This window comes from Cnephaeus nilssonii (genome assembly GCF_951640355.1).
Source record: "Cnephaeus nilssonii genome assembly, chromosome: 14".
Classification (NCBI taxonomy): Eukaryota; Metazoa; Chordata; class Mammalia; order Chiroptera; family Vespertilionidae; genus Cnephaeus; species Cnephaeus nilssonii.
The window spans coordinates 54,877,423-54,895,356 of record NC_137085.1 but is presented as its reverse complement, the minus strand read 5'-3'; the positions used below and the strand labels follow the sequence as shown (position 1 = coordinate 54,895,356).

General features: G+C 37.4%; 1 long non-coding RNA gene across 1 annotated transcript in view; it reads left to right on the top strand.

The window, feature by feature from the left end:
* LOC307110466 overlaps positions 1-4,319 on the top strand; it is a 63,324-nt gene extending 59,005 nt beyond the window's left edge. Inside the window, exons 2-3 of the long non-coding RNA XR_013814445.1 lie at positions 2,051-2,150; positions 4,183-4,319. This is a non-coding gene — a long non-coding RNA (uncharacterized lncRNA). The remainder of the gene's footprint in view (positions 1-2,050; positions 2,151-4,182) is intronic.
* The last annotated feature ends 13,615 nt before the right edge of the window (positions 4,320-17,934 follow it).

The following is a 17,934-nucleotide window of genomic DNA, read 5'->3' as shown; positions in this document are numbered from 1 at the left end:
GTCATGAATTATGCTCATAAACAGTGTTAGTAGTTATTGCCAAACTGCTTCCCTAGGAGATTGTTCAAATTTGGATTCAATGGAGAGGATTTATCATTTGCTATACACCTTCCATTTATTAGGTCTTTATTTTATCAGCTATATATGTGAATATTAGTTTAATGGCCTTATATATCTTTCATTACTTTTATTTATTGATATTTTATATTTAATAATGGGATTTTGAATTTAAAATTTTCTTTTTTATGTTTTGTGTATGTAGTATATAGAAATGCAATTTATTTTATATGTGTTGACCTTGAATTCAGTCACCTTACTAAATTCCCTTGTTAATTCTCTAATAGTGTTTTTTCACAGATCCTTTTCAAATATTCTATGCAAAAAAAGGTCAACTTTAGTTTTTCCTATCAATCTCCTTACTTTTTATTTATCTTTCCAGCCTTACTGCATAAATAAGGCCCCCAACACAATGTTGACTAGAAGTGGTGATATAAGGCATCTTAGTCTTATTCTTGAATGTAGGAGGAAGTATTCAACATTTCACTGATGATTATAATATTGCTTATATATTTTTTACTGGATAGCCTAAATCAGATTAAGAGTATTATCTTTGCCCTGGTTGCTGTAGTTCAGTTGGTTAAAGCATTATTCCATACACCAGAAGGTTTTGGGTTCAATTCCCAGGCAGGGTACATACTTAGGTTTCAGGTTTGATCCCGGTTTGGGGTGCATATGTTCCCCTCTTACAGCGATGTTTCTTTCTCTCTCTCTCTCTCTCTCTCTCTCTTTCTCTCTCTCTCTCTCAAATCAATCTACATTCCATATTTTCAGGTGGGACTTAAAATTTTTAATTAATTAATTAATTAATTAATTGACTTAAAAACAAAAAGAGCATTCTTTTTTATTACTAATTTACTGAGACTTTTTAACAATCACAAATGGAGATGAATCTTTTTAATCTCTTAAAATTATCAATATTCACCTTCATTCTGTTAATGTGGTGAATTACATTGATTTATTTTGTAATGCTAAACCAACTTTGCATTTATGGGATAAACTCATTATGTATTATACTTATTATGTATTGCTGGGTTTTTCCTGCTAATATTTTGTTTCAGAATTTTTTTTTCATCTGTGTTCATAAGACATGTTTACCTGTTACCTTCTTTTAATATCTTTGTCAGAAGTTTGTGTTATTATACTGGCATTATAAAATGGGCTTGCAAAGAGTCCCTTCTCTTTCTTTTGTCTGGAGGAGTTTCTGGAATATGTTAATTAATTAACATATATTAATTAAATGTTATTTAAAATTAACTGGTTAAACAAACTAGAGTTTGAATTTTTCTCCTGGGAACATTTTAAGTTATAGACTGAGTTTCTTTAAAAGTTATAGTATCATTCAGATTTCTATTTATTCTTTGTCACTTTTTTAAGTTGTGTTTTTCATTTTTTTCAGTTAACCTAAATTCAAATATTTTCTATCCTTCTGATCATAAGACATACTATGGGTAATTTCAGTTCCTATAAAATTTGGGCCTAATTTGTAACTCAGAATATGTTTGCTTTCAGTAAATTTCACGTTTTTCAGTGGAATGTCTGATAAATATAATTTAAGTAAAGTTGGAAAATAATATTCAAATCTATATTCTTTCTGACTTTTTTAACCACTTTCAAACTATGTTAGAAACAATAATTTAAATTTTTCCCCTTCTCACATATTTTGCTTTTATTGTCTTATATTTTCTTTTTATGCCTATTATAACTTCATTTTTGAGTAGAATTTTATTGAATATAACATAAAATTCTATGTTAACAGTTATTTTCTTCCATCACTTTACATATATAATTCCATTATCTTTTACTTCTATGGTTTCTATGAAAAAATTAGTTGTTTGTTTATTGTTCTACTTTTGAATGTACTATGTCCTCCCCCCCCCACCCCCTTTTTATTTTCTGTGACAATTGTTAAGTCTTTTATTTATTTATTTATTTTTTAGGTCTTTGATTCTCTGTTATAATATGCCTATGTGTGTGTGTTTTTTCTACCTAGGATTTGCTGAGTTTCTTGAATCTCTGGGCCAGCCAATGAGAAACCATCTGGATCAAGATATTGTAGTCTCTCAAGACTTGATTGATAATGTAAATCATGGGTAAGTAGAGAATTTCATAAAATGTTGTATCTTTTATGAATTGAATTTTAAGTCATAGCTAACTGGGGTGGGAGATTGTATTTTTATTTTATTTTATTTTATTTATATATTTTTTATTGTGGTATTATATTTGTACATATCTTACCATTGCCCCTCCCCCTCCCAACATGGGAGATTGTATTTTAATTAAATATGGTAGAAATTGTCTCAGAAACATTTTTTGTTTGTTTGTTTTTGGATTAATTCTTACCCAAGGATTTTTAAAAATATATATATTTAGAGAGAGTGGATGAGAGGGGAAGAGACACAGAGAGAGAGAAACATCAATGTGAGAGAGGCACATCAATTGGTCAAATCCATCCATATTCTCTGGAATTAAAATTTTTAATTAACCCCAACTGGGGCTGAGAATGAGCTTGCTACCAAGGTATGTACCCTTGACTAGAATCAAATTCATAACTCTTCAGTCTGTGGGCTGGTGCTCTAACCACTGAGGAAAACTGGCTAGGGCAGAAACCTCATTTTTAATATAGAACAATTACTAGAAATAATTTCAGTAGAATTCAAAAATTAAGGGAAAATACTATTTTATTATTTAAAAAAAAACCTAAAATTTCCCATGTCAACATTTGGGTAAATACTCTAAGTATTATACCAGTAAAAACAATCTGGATTCCATATGTAATTACAGATACTTTATTTCTAGTTTTAGTACCTTCTCCCTAATCTCAACCCCTTTTAGAAGCATCTATCTTTTATAGTATTTTGTGTTCACAATTATTTTGCCTGTCTACATCTGCATATTCTATTATAAACACTCAAAGACATGTCTTATTTATATGTTACTAGAGGCCCAGTGCATGAAAATCATGCACGGGGGGAGGGGTGTCCCTCAGCCCAGCCTGCACCCTCTCCAATCTGGCACCCCTTGAGGGATGTCCGACTGCCCGTTTAGTGGGATCGGGCCTAAACGGACAGTTGGACATCACTCTCAGAATCTGGGACTGCTGGCTCCCAACCACTCACCTGCCTGCCTGCCTGATTGCCCCTAACCGCTTTTGCCTGCAAGTCTGATCACCCCCTAACCACTCCCCTGCCAGCCTGATCAATACCTAACTGCTCCCCTGCTGGCCTGATTGCCCCTAACTGCCCTCCCCTGCCTGCCAGCCTGGTTGCCCCCAACTGCCCTCCCCTGCAGGCCTGCGTCCCCCCTCCCCAACTGCTCCCCCCTGCAGGCCTGGTCACCCCCAACTGCCCTCCCCTGCAGGCCTGGGTGCCCCCCCAACTGCCCCCCCCTGCTGACCTGATCGCCCCTAACTGCTCTCCCCTGCTGGCCTGGTTGCCCCCAATTGTCCTCCACTACAGACCTGGTTCCCCCCAACTGTCCTCCCCTGCAGGCCTGGTCACCCACCCCTCAACTGCCCTCCCCTGCAGTCCTGGTTGCCCCTAACTGCCCTCCCCTGCTGGCCATCTTGTGGCGGCCATCTTGTGTCCACATGGGGGTGGCCATCTTATGTGTTGGAGTGGCAGTCAATTTGCATATTACCTCTTTATTATATAGGATTTCTTTTTTTAATGTTTTTATTGATTACAGAGAGAGGAAGGGAGAGGGAGAGAGAGTTAGGAACATCAATAATGAGAGAGAATCATGGATCAGCTGCCTTCTGCACACCCCCTACAGGGGGTCAAGCCTGCAACCTAGGCATATGCCCTTGACCAGAATTGAACCCGGGACCCTTCACAGGCAGATGTTCTAGCCACTGAGCCAAACCGTCTAGGGCTTATTTATATTTTTAAACCCAACACCTAGAAAATAGTGGCCACAATATTTTTTTGAATAAACTTATTTGACACACTTGTAATGGACTGTCATTCTTTAAAACCAGGCCTAAGTTTATACATATTTCAATAATAATCCATAGAAGAGGCTGCATTTTCTATAAATCAAACTTTAATTCTATTATCACCACCACTACTTTTACCGCTAAGACAATCGAGTCTACAGCTTCTTTCCTTGCTTATTGGACTGCAGGTCAATTATTGTGTTCTTCCAGCATCAAGCATTGTGTGAAGCTCTTTGTCCCATTTACTCTCACGCCAATCCTATGAAGTAAGAGATATCATCATGCCTGCTTCACAGATGAGGAGGCCGAAGCTCAGAGAAGTTCAGATCCTTGTGTAAGGTATGTGATTATGAACAGTAAAAGAGAGTAGCAAATTATATGGATATCTGGGACTGAGAAGACTGTGAGCAAAACATTCAAGTTTACACCCATAGTCTTTAGCAGCAAACAAATAGCACACTTTTAAACGTGGGTTGTTTTTGTAACAGTACGTGTGAAGTGATCCTGATTGAGCAAATAGGTAAGGGTGCCAACAATGTTTGGAGAAAGGGAGATAATGATATAAAAATGGGAGAAGAGAATGATGAACCAGGTGAGGATGGATAGCATTTGAGGGATTGGAATGGACTCTTGATTTCTAAATTGTCCACATGTATATTTAGGTATATGTCTACATATTTAGGTATCTGTATATTTGAATGTGATTATATATTTGTGTATGTTGGTATATTTATGGCTTTAAAACATGCATATGTTTCCTAACTCTGTCCACTGAAAAGGCCTAGAAACACCCCCCCCAGGTATTAATGAGCACACATAGCACCCAGATCTCAGGTCCTAATCCCACACTCTAGTAAAAGGGGTCAGGGCTCCTTCAAGAGATGCCGAGCACAGAGCTGAGGCAGAGGAGACCAGCCTGGAACATCTTGTTATGCTGACAAGTAAGAAAGTCATAAAAACAACGATGAGGCCTGTCACACACATAGGAGTCAGCTTAAAGGGGCTCCCTTCTGCCAAATCAAGAGCAATATGAGCATCCAATAACTAAGGAGAGTAACGAATTATAACTATGGGGAAAATTAGGAATTCATTTCACTAATAAATAGAGTAAAAATAAATGTGGGGTTAGGGAAAATGGGGAGTTTGTTTACAGGAAAATGCCACGTGCTGACTATGAAATAAGGCGAAAGTGTTGGAGGTGGAAAATCCCTTTTGTAACCATCACAGTAAAGATTGGGCCTGGCAAGAATCATAGTAAATGCTCAACCTGAGATGGACATTTTGTTGAAGAGCAGGGTATTCGTTGGATCTTAAAGAATCTCCCTGCAGATCCCCATTAGTAGCAAGGGGAAAACTACAGTAGGAGGCCAGGACAGCATCTCGAGTAGTTAATTAAAATTCACTTTAAAAATAGGGACAGATTGACTGAATGTACCCCGGAAAGTGATATTTGAGAAGAGCACACATCACTTACGTTATATTCCAGCTGGAAAGGTATAACCTGAATCTAATCCTGAAGAAATATCCAACAAACAACATGAGTAACCTTCTATTTAAAAAGGAAGGGGTAGAGATTATTCAGCAGAAACTTTCAATGTCATGTAAGATGAAGAACGCCTAAGCAACTATTCTGATTAAGGGAACTGAACACATATGACGCCTGATTTTAAGCCTCGTCCTGTATTGCGGAAAAACTGCTCTAAAGGAGATTATTAAGTTCAGTTTACAAACATGGAGTAGACCCTAGAGTGGCATTAGAGCAGAGCATCTAGCCCAGCCCAAAGTCAAAGGATGTGCTTGACTCATACCATTTATAATGAGAATTCAACAGAAAACAATGCTCCTGTGAGCATCCAGATGCCTGTCTGACGTATCTCCTTGATATGACTGAAGGAGAGCAAATTGTAAAGTAAATGGGGTCAAATGTTAACACTGGGTGACTCAGGAGAGAGTATAGGGGGGCTCTTTATACTGTTCTTGAATTTTCCCTCTAAGTTTCAAATTACTTCTGAATTAAAAGTTGTATTTATTTACTTTGAATAAGAACACATGGGATTTATAGTCCTAAGAACAGATCTAGATCATCTGACTATCCCAGATATGACCATATGCTTTAAAAACAAAAAAACTAGTGGTAAATGGATACTTTTAAAAAAGAGGACATGAAATAATTTAAATATTATAAGTGATTGAGAGAAAATATTTTCTCTGCTCTTAATTTAAAATGTCATATCATGATGCTTTGTCTCCAGTAGTAGTTCACACTTACTCTTCTTTCTAGCCTGTGAATTTTCAAACTCAGTGGGATTGGCAAAGAAAAATCAATTGATTCAGATAAGTGGCTTGGCATTTTTTTTCAGTGATTTTTTCTTATCACCGTTGAGTGTGAATTCTTTTTGAGATATCTAATAATTCTGATTTTTGAAATCTAAATCTCTTTATATTAAATTGAAAGAGTAAAATGCATACTCTTTATACTGTGAGATCTGACTATTTTTTCAGGAATTGCTAGGGATAATAAGACTCAAATCAATTCTAACAATTCACAAATAGGAGTGACCCCTTGGTTCATGGTCAACCACTGAGCCACACCAGCTTGGCTAATTTATATTTTTTCTTTTGCAATATTTGTGCTTGATGGATGTTGGAAGTCATGTTAGGTTCTTTCCCCCCCCCCCCCCCCCCCCAGAGCTCTTATTTCTCTGTGGTCTCAGTTACATAGTATTTCCTCCCAAAGGACTAAAGGCTAGGCCCTAGCATTGCCGGAAATCTGGAGACATTAGAGTGGGAAAGAGTTGAATTTCAGAGTGCAGTGTTTCTGCAGGTGTGATCTAAGATTATCTTTCTCTGTGTGCTTCCTCTTCAAAGACCCTGGCCTCACATAATGCCCATTTTTCATGAGTTTACTGAGAACCCGGGTTAGTGTATTGGAGTAGAGCTGGTGGATGGAGCTCTTGAGGGACATCAGAAATACCTTGACCGCTTATTTACTCACCATCCCGCAGGAATTAGTATCCCCCGACCCACCACCGAGCATGTCTACAGCAGCTGTTTTCAGCCTTTTCTATCGCAAGGGGCACGGGATGATCCTCTCAGGGAAAATGTGTGTAAAAGAAAAAAAGTGCAACCAAATATACCTCCTCCAGGGGAAGTTTCCCAGTACTAGCTTCCCCTCTTCCACTCTGGGTGGGCTCTGCCCCAGAATGGGACCCACATACATTTTGTCTCCTGGACAATTCTTACAGGTTTTCTCTAGCTTTTTCAATTCGTAAATGTTCATCGCAGTTTGAAGACATCATTGGAATGAGGTTGGGGTTGGGAGATTAAAGAGGAACCCAGCTCCTGTTAGTCACAATTTATCCTCAGGAGCATTTCCATGTTTACACTTTCCATTCTTGTTCTAGTGAACAGGATGGTTCTGATCAAATATAAGGAAACAATAAACACATGTAACTTGTTAAGCAATCGTGGTCCCTGAGGGGCTGGGAGCAATATTCAGTGAGATAAAAAACTGTTATCATCAAGGGGCTATACAAATAGGGTAGGGAGTGTTTATTTCAATCTTTCATATTCATAGAGTGGCAGTGATGTCTATTAGTTTCCTTATATAGAAACACTAGCTATCTTTTAGATTCGCTTCATATGCATTTTAAAAATTTAATTCTCCCAACAATTCAATGAGGAATTGATTATTATGGGGCCTGTTTTACATGCCAACAGACTGAGGCTTAGAGTTTTAAGTTTTGTTAATGACACTTAAGTGGAGGAATCAAAACCCACAGCTCTTTGATGCTGATGGTGTAGCATATCTCATCGCAGGTATGGCTGTCTTAACTATCCAGGTATCACTGAAGTGAACCTCAGTGGTCATTTAACTCCCTCAATTTCCAAAGGAAGAGTCTGAGACTCAGGGAAGTTGGGTGGATTGAGCATGTTAAGAAGCCAGTTTATGCCTTTGTAGAAATATAATGGTCATTTCTGGTCTCTCTGTAAAATGCTGCTGTGCTCTATCCTGTACCTGGATTTTGAAATTCCTCCTAGAAGCTATGATAGAAGTATAATTCCTTTTATTATTAAAAGAATTTATTAATATCCATAGGTTTTATTACAGTATGTCAGTATGTGGCATTGGACTAAGTATTGTCTTTTGGAAATAAAGTATGCAATTATAACTTTAAATTTATCTAAAATTCAATATGATGGATTAATCTTGTCTAATTTATTGAAAATGGAAAATCATAGTTTAGTATTTTAAAGAAAAAAAGAAATAATAAAGCAAATTTTCTTCATTCCTTAAGGCACTTTACACTAGTAAATTAGTTTATCAGTAAAGTAAATGAATTTGAAATGACATGAATTCCAATTATTTTAGAAATTCTATCATGAAATTCAAGATATTTTAAGTCATTTCCATTTAAATTAAATATACATTTATTCTTCTCTATTATTACTACAGTACCAAGACCACTGCACTCCTTGTGGGAACATAAAGGCACATCCTACTGCCCAAATTCTATGACACAAAAGTCTCAAGTATTATCAGGAGTTTCAAGTATTTTTTACAGAACAATTCCACTCATTGAATATCTTGTTAATAGACTTCATTATTTATATAGAAATGGAAGAGAAATAGTGGCCTGTAAAGGAAGTTTTTGTTCTTGATAATTTAATGATTTTCTTTTACACTAGATAGAATGATTTTGAAATTGAAGACAGAGAACTGAGCTTAAGTTTGAGCTCTGTTATTGACTTCCTTCTTGTCTTGTCTCTTTATATCCTCTTTCTACCTTTCTCCAACATGACTGCACCAAAGGGCTCTCTTAGTCTTTGGCTTCCAGTTGAGTGCAACCAATGCAAAGTGGCCAGAGTTTTAATTTCCCCTGCTCCCGTCCCACTGGTCACAGCGGGTAAGAGTCTTGTCTTTACTGAATGTCAGATGGCCCCTCCACACTCTTTACTCTTTTGATCCTGGCAATACTCTGTCTGTGTGGTCCTTCAAGCCTAGAGGCAGCAAGCACTTCTTACTTAGACCTGCTCCTTGTTGATTTCTTTACACCCTGAATTCACCTTTATAAATACTACCTTTACCCAACTCTCTTTGGTTACCTAGTTCGAGTGTGTCATTTGTTTTCTGCCAGAACTAAGACCGCTACACTAAATTACCTTGAAAAATCCTATTCTATCTTTGAATTTCAAAATTTTTCTTTTACAATGCACATACTAATGCCCATCACTGAGCATTGTTGAGATAGCTCATCTCTGTTCTCAAGGTATTATTCCAAAACTATATCTTTGAGGGCCTAGATATAAACTTGACAACATCAATTCATGGTCTGTGCTTACTTCTTCAGTTTTATCTATTGCCAACTTCCCCTCTCAATATCTCTGTTCTAGCCATATTGAAATACTTTCAGCATTCCCATCTGCTCAGTGCTCTATGCTTGATGCATTATAAACAATTTACATCATCTGGAACCTTCTCTTACTCTCACCCTCTTTTCTATTCTCTTTAATTAAGTTTTCTGAGCATCAATTAAACTAGAAAGTCTATCCTTACTAGTCTCATTCCCAAACTAAACTGAACTAAATTTTTTTAAAATTTCCCCTGTTGTTCTTTATTACACATTTTATGGTACTTAATATCCTGCCTACTTAAAAAATATAGGTATTTTTATTGACTTTAGAGAGGAAGAGAGAGGGAGAGTGGGATAGAAACATCAGTGACCAAAAGGAATCATTGATCAGCTGCCTCCTGTCCGCCCCACACTAGGGATCGAGCCAGCAACCTGGGCATGTGCCCTGGAATCAAACCATGATTTCCTAGTTCATAGGTCGATGTTCAACCACTGAATCACACTGGCCAGGCCTACCTGCTTGAATAGAATAAAACTTCCCAGGGTCAGGGACGAGGTATTGCTCACTGGAATTCCACTATCTACACAATCCTGGTCCCACAATGGACAATACATTTAAAAAAATTATTGTATGTTTATATATATATGTTTGTATATATGTATATATGCTTATATATATGTACATATATATGAAAACAGATTTTATTTGAACATTTTTAGAATATTAATCTATTAATTTGTTACTATAAGACAAATGAATTTATAATCAAAACAACAAAAACAAGCAAACATGCCTTATTAACTATTTTTTGTGACTTAAATTTTATATATTATTCCAAAAATATATCTTTGAGGGCCTAGATATAAGGAAACATTCCCATCCATAGTGTTCTTGGGACTTGGGCCAATGAGTTCCTAGCCAATCACCTGAGGCTACTTTAGGTTATATCTGGCCCAGTCTGGGAACCCCTCAACAAGAGAGGTATACTGTGGCATCAGGAAATAAAACTTGGTCAGACTATGTTTCTGTAGAGATAGTGCTCTTCTGAGACCCAAGCTAATCATCTATTAATGCTTCTGAATTTCTATAAGATTTGAAACCAAGTTATCTGGACAATCATCTCATTTCTTCAATTCCTATTCGCTGTGGGATTTGATATGTGGAGCATACTGTGTGAAATAATTTTCAAGAGGCCTGGGGATGTAGTCTGGCAATAGTTTCTTAGTTGTTTGTTGTGTTCCTGTTTATGCTTGCATGAAAAAGATTGAATAAGCAGTGATTTATCGTGCAATCTTGATTCACATTCTGGGTGATGGAGAACAAGTCTGCTGTGCATATGGAATTCATTCAACCAAGATTTTCATTTTTTCTATCGATATAAAAAAGTCTAGGAAGTTCCATTTGCCCTGTTTTGAAATACGTAATTATTTTATAGAGTCTGTTGTGTCTATTTTGTAGATGGTGCTTTAAAATTCCTCATCATTTTAGTGGTGCAATGAAAACAGTGTTTAAAGCGTGGCCATTGCCTTTTGATATGCCTTTCACATCATTTCATATCTTGATTTGAACTCATTTTCATTTTTTCCCAGGGACAGCAGGAAATCGCATTAAGTGCGCAATCATGCTTGTATTGTGATAGGAAGTCATTGAAGAATCTTTTAGTAGGTGCTTCCAAATAAAGATAAGGTTTCTTGGAGCTGACAAGCATCAAATAACCAAGCATGGCTGTCAGCTGAATTATATATCTTTATCTTCTTGTTATTGTATTGTTGAATCTCATATTTGCCCTGATGGGTTTTTCAGTCAGATGTGACCTTTTCACCATTTATGATGGAAAAAGGCACACAGCAAAATTACTAAACAGGGCTAGGATTTCAGAACCATGCGTTAGCGTTTTAATTTTATTTATTTAAAAGAGCTTTCTTGTAACCTAGCTAATGAGAATGAATAATTTTGCTATTCTTTAAAAACAAATGGACATACTATTTTTAAACTTTTCTTTTAAACTAACCATTTTTAGACAATCAAACCCAAAGTAAGGGAGGAAATCCTCTCCCAGCTGTTCCCCCCACCCCCCCCACAATAGTGTTGCCACCAGAGAAAATAGCACAGGCTCATCATTTAGATGCAAGGCTAGGCTGTCTATAAAACTGTGCTGCAGTCTGAGCTGGAACCTCCGCCCCACAGTTCCTTAACAGATTGTAATTTCAGGCTGTTTTTCCAATTGCACCTAGGATGCCCTCTAAAATGTGCCTGTGGTTAGCAGTGGAGGACAGGGGTGTGAGATTATGGCACTATTTCCACGAGTAAAGGAGAAAAAACCCCACTTTATTTAGACTTCTAAGTGAACAAAATCCAAAAAAGCTACCTGAAAGGGAACTGACACCATGCATTTAAAACAAGTCACAGTATTTGTCAGAAAGATTTAGGATCTATAAAGGCAGTCTGTTTGTCCTGGGAAGTAAATCATTGATATTTAAAGGCATAGAACTTATCCCAAGGGATATCATGCGTAAACAATGTATTAGTTGAATATTTAAACTTTTAGAACATACAGATTTGTTGTTTATGGGGGTACAACTTTCTCTACAGGGTAGGTAAAATGTTTTATTGGGGTATTTAAGAAAATATTAGATTTTAAAATTGCATATGTTCTGATTAAATGAAAGTAATTCAGCATTACTTCATGTATTGGCATTGCTTCTTTCATTGGCCAGTATATCCTGTGGTCATATAGCACAGTTAAGTTCACCCAACTCAAAAAATATAAAATGTATCAAGAAAGAGGTCTACCTACTAGCCATATTCCAGCAACTTTCTTTGAATAGTTTGTAGCTGAAATTGAAAAATGAATGTCTTAAGTAAGAACAACCAATGATCACTTTTTTTTTCTATTTAGGTTTGCATAACTTTTCTAGCTATGAGGGTTGTCAAAACCTGAATCAAAATAAACTTTTCTTAGACTCAGATCCTAAATGTGAAAACTGAAAAAGAGTGTTTAACAAATTAGCTGAAGAAAATGTATAGTGTGCTAAATGGTATTTGGAAAATAAAACAAAGAATGTAAGGACTAAGACTATGTTTATTTGAATTATCTTAAGTAAGTTTATCATGTGTGTATTCAAATAAATTTTAAATATCTAAATTAAATAGAATTATAAACACACACATTTTTGTTGTCTCTCCTAATGAAACAAATATATCCCTAAAGAGACTGATTTAGAATACCATGTAGAATTGTCAGCCTTTTTATTTTCACATATTTATACAAACTCAAATAATGAAAAGGACTTTTCTTGAAAATAGAGGAAATATATTATTATAATTGTAGGAGAAGGAATGGTACTAGAATTCCTAACAGTCTCTCAACATTTCTTACCAAGAATTATTTGGAGAATATTTATTTTCATGAACATATCCTCTCACATTTGATAATGAAATTACCATATTTCTGAAGCAATAGTCTTGCCCCTATATAAGCCTATATATATATACGCTTTAGAAGTATAATGATCAACAATGTTTATAATGAATATCATTAAATGTACATAGCACATAGTATGCACTAAGTCAACAGACTATGTGAGAGTTAAAAGTTTCATGAAATATATAATCTTGTTGGCTAGTTTCATCTTTAGTAGATATGAGAGGGAGGGAGGGGGAGGGGGGAGGGAGGGAGAGAGAGAGAGAGAGAGAGAGAGAGAGAGAGAGAGAGAGAGAGAAGAGGGGAGGGGAAGGGAAGGGAAGGGAAGGGAAGGGGAGGGGAGGGGAGGAAAGGGAAGGGAAGGGGAGGGGAGGGGAGGGGAGGGAAGGTAGGGGAGGGGAGGGGAGGGGAGGGGAGGGGAGGGAAGAGAAGAGAGGGGAGGGGAGGGGAGGGAAGGGAAGGGAAGGGAAGGGGAGGGGAGGGAAAGGAAGGGAAGGGAAGGGAAGGGGAGGGAAAGGAAGGGAAGGGAAGGGAAGGGGAGGGAAAGGAAGGGAAGGGAAGGGGAGGGGAGGGGAGGGAAGGGAAGGGAAGGGAAGGGAAGGGAAGGGAAGGGAAGGGAAGGGAAGGGGAGGGAAAGGAAGGGAAGGGAAGGGGAGGGGAGGGGAGGGAAGGGAAGGGAAGGGAAGGGGAGGGAAAGGAAGGGAAGGGGAGGGGAGGGGAGGGGAGGGGAGGGGAGGGAAGGGAAGGGAAGGGAAGGGAAGGGAAGGGAAGGGAAGGGAAGGGAAGGGAAGGGAAGGGGAGGGAAAGGAAGGGAAAGGAAGGGAAGGGGAGGGGAGGGGAGGGAAGGGAAGGCAAGGGAAGGGAAGGGAAGGGAAGGGAAGGGAAGGGGAGGGAAAGGAAGGGAAAGGAAGGGGAGGGGAGGGGAGGGGAGGGGAGGGGAGGGAAGGGAAAGGAAGGGAAAGGAAGGGAAAGGAAGGGAAGGGAAGGGAAAGGAAAGGAAAGGAAAGGAATAGAAAAAAAGGGGAGGCGGAATAGGAAGACGTGACCAAGGAGTGTTCTAGAGCCTATAGAAAATGAGAGGGGAGTAGGAGTGTGAAGTCCCTTCAAAAGGAGAACTAAGCACACACTGCTATTGTACGAGATGAAATGAGGAAGCAATCAACTTTCATGTGTCTTACTGCTTGTACGCTATGGTTCACAGAGTGGTCTGCTATTAATTGGAATTTATGGTGTCTTCAGTATGTGCATGTATTGAACCATGTTGTTCTAGCACTAAAAATCTCTGTGAAATTCAGCTTTTGAGTGGTTTGAGCTAATAAATGTTTATGGGGAGGAGACAGATCATCCAAAAATCCTAGGTTGAATTTGAACCTGTAAGAATTTATACATACATATACATCTATATATACATACACATATGGAATCTTTATATACACATATATGTGTGTATATATGTGCACATATATGTTAAAAACATTTTAGAAGCTCCTGTAAAAGGTCCCCATTTGTAATAACAAGAAAAGATACATTAAATACATGAAGTCCTTATCACAATGTAGTCGGTTGTGTGTCCAGACGTCCCGCTTTTGGCGGGACAGTCCCGATTTTTAACAATTTGTCCCGCGTCCCACGGAGTTTTAAAAAAGTCCCGATTTTTGGAAAGAATGCACGACAAGCTAGGGAGCGGCGGGAGAACGGGAAGGGAATATACGGTTTTCGGCGGCCATGTGGCTATTTAGCCAGGATATGAGTTTTATATTATTTTTGTTAATTTTATAATGTTAAACTTTAATAATAACAAATAATTGTTGAGAACTGATTATCGAGAACTGCTTATCAAAGTTCGCATTGTTGATCAGTTGTTAGAATTCGACCACCATTGTTTGGACTTAATGAACAATGGCATTTTTGGGGATTGGCAACGACGAAAACATTTTGTAACTGTCTCTCAGACGATACACATCGTACTGCGTGCTAGTAAGCTAGTTAAACAAGTGATGTCATTACAAATCAGCTATTCAGATAATTTAGGTAAGTAATTTATTTATTTATTTCATAAATACATAAATTTTCTTGCATTTAGCAGACAGTACTCGTATTATTTATATTTTATAGTGGTGGCAAAAAGTCTAGCGCCGGCTTTGAAAGTGACACGACTTACGTTACGGCAAATTCAGAGGAAAAATAATACAAGTTAGTATTGTTATTATTTAGAAAGAAATATAGGATTAAAATCATTTTTAAAATATAGTTACTTTATAACAATCAAATTAATTTAATTTATAAACTAACAATAAAATATGTTCATGTAATTATGTACCTACTTACTGTGTTTTTAAGTAATATGTATATAATAATTTATAATATAATTTTAAATTATTTTTTTAGATTTTTAACATAATGAGTAAGAAAAGAGGATGCAAATTCAATGATGATCTAAGAAGTGAATTTCCTTTTATTAAAAAACCAAAAGCGATTACAATATAGACCAAATTTTTAATCAAGAACACCCCCCCCGCCGGGCCGAAACCGGTTTGGCTCAGTGGATAGAGCGTCGGCCTGCTGACTCAAGGGTCCCAGGTTTGATTCTGGTCAAGGGCATGTACCTTGGTTGCGGGCACATCCCCAGTAGGGGATGTGCAGGAGGCAGCTGATCGATGTTTCTCTCTCGTCGATGTTTCTAGCTCTCTATCCCTCTCTCTTTCTCTCTGTAAAAAATCAATAAAATATATTAAAAAAAAAAAAAGAACACCCCCCCACACACCCCTCCCGGCCAATGGTGTCCCACTTTACCAATGTTAAAATCTGGTCACCTTACCCTATAACCATCTAAATTTAAGAACAAACCTCTTTTTATTTTCATGTCTACTTGGGATAACTATGTGGCACTAGCAACAATCAGGGATCTAGAATCAATGTGAGAAAGTGATTTTTTATTACAGTCACTGTTTCCTTCATCAAAGATATTACAAGCTTTCAAAGCTCCCTGACTACCAGGAGCACGCTGCCTCCGGCCTGACGGAGCAGTGACAGGAGACAGATGAAGCTATGCCACGTTTCCTGTTTTGACTGTTGTGCCCTAAGAAATGGGGCTCCGTGTCAGGTCTTGGCCCTGAGTCACCCAGACTGGGAAGGAAACAGCTTCAGAGCACCCATCCCCACCCAGGGCACCCTGTAGTCCAGGACAGATGACCAGGCCAACTGCTATTGGGTAGGAACCAAAACAGTGATTTTTAAAAATGAAATCTTTTGTTCTAGATTTTGCTAAACTGTTTCTGAATCAAAGCAGGAATGAACCCAGTTATGCTTGCCTTGAGAATGGGAGCTGTTCAACGTGCAGAGGGCTGAGGTGAGATGCCTCGCACGTGGCTTGGAGACCGTGGGGCCCTACATTTTCAGGCCTCATTAATCTTCGCTTATGTGCTGTAACTCCAGCAGGCTCTGCAGGTCTGTTTCATTGCTCAGCACCACCGAACAGGTTGCCGGTTTCTTTTCTTGGAACTATTTTATTCATTCTAAATATCTAACCCTGATGCCCTTCACTTGAAGGAGAACATTATATGCAATACACGCAAGTAGGAAAAAAAAAACACAACACAGTAAAAGTCTTCCTTTATTCTGTTGGCTATTGCAAAAAGAAAACGGCCTTCTCAGAAATACAAGAAAGTGGTCATTCATGGAACTCAGTGAGTGTTCGCAGCTGACCCCTTACTCAGGCTCTGGGCTTTGCCCCTGAACGACCTCAACAATTGGTTTCAAAGAGAAACATCTATCATTTGCCATGAATTATAAATATAATTAATCGGATCTCATTTTCTCTTTGATAGAAAAAAGTAATAAATACACTTAAAGCCTTTCAACATTATGAATTTGCATATTTGAATATTTAGCAAGTAGAGATATATTTTGGTTCATATTTCTAAGTAGTTTCCAAGTTTAAAATTTCCCTCTTCGGTAAGGAATTCATTTAACTACCCTTAAAGCAGGATACTTAGAAAGTAGCAAGTTATGCATTATTCAGGTGGAGTGAGAGAACACTGAAAAAACTGTAATCAGAACCTCTGTCCCACATAAGCTTTCTGTTTCCTGAGTCTTATATGAATGCCCTGTCTCAGTACTAGAGCTTGTCTCGTTTTAGTAGTAACTTCCTTGGTTCCTAGGGTTCCACCAATGCAAACTGTTTCTATTAATAGTGTTTTTAATATTTCACACACATACATACACACACACACACACACACACACACACACACACACACATGGATACACGATGTGGCATTTTGCCTTTGTTGTGTTTAACAGACTTCTCTAATATTGATGGAGGTTGTTCTAATTATGTTGTGCTACCTCAGCAGAATACGAAATTTAGAGAAATATTGCCTGAGTACCAGAAGGTGGCAGCTTCAGACCACATTGTATTAACAAATCAGCTTTGCCTTGTAGAGCCACTCTTAATACATGTTCTTCTTAAGACATCCATGTAAGAAGCCATCCAAAAGATGGCTTTAAATGATTTATTTTCTAATACAATCTTGATGAAAAATGACCTTTCAGAACAGAAGTAATAAGTTTGGTCCCATTTGATTTAAATAGAAATATTAGGACCACTATTCAAAAGGCTGGAGATTTTAGAAACTAGCAGATTTATGAGATCCGACTTTTACGCACAGTAAAAAAATACATCTAAATGTAAAAATTTCATAGCTGTGCCCTTAGAATCTATAAAGATGCTACAGCTGCTAGTTTAGAGATTTGAACTTGGATCGGAACTTATATCTGAGCATGGAAAGTATAAATTTAGGACATATTTGGTCATGTCAGGTGTCTGAAATTATTTAAAAATAATGGTTCCTATTCACTGGGAATTTTAACTTATTTCCAAGTACCTTTGGTAATGAAAGAGAGAGGAAGAGAGAATGAGAGCAATTAATGTAGGCATCAAAACTTTAGAATTATTCAGAACAATAGGCTAAGAAATATATTTTTAAAGTAGTAACTGTGGGTAACTAATTTTATATGTAGGATTTACATTTTTCTTGTCCTCTTTAGGTCTTTTAAGCATATTTTAAAACAAAATTTTTAATAATGTCAGGAAATAAAAAAATGAAAACAACTAAACAAGTATGCCTACTTTCATAATTTCATTACTGTACCATTGTGCC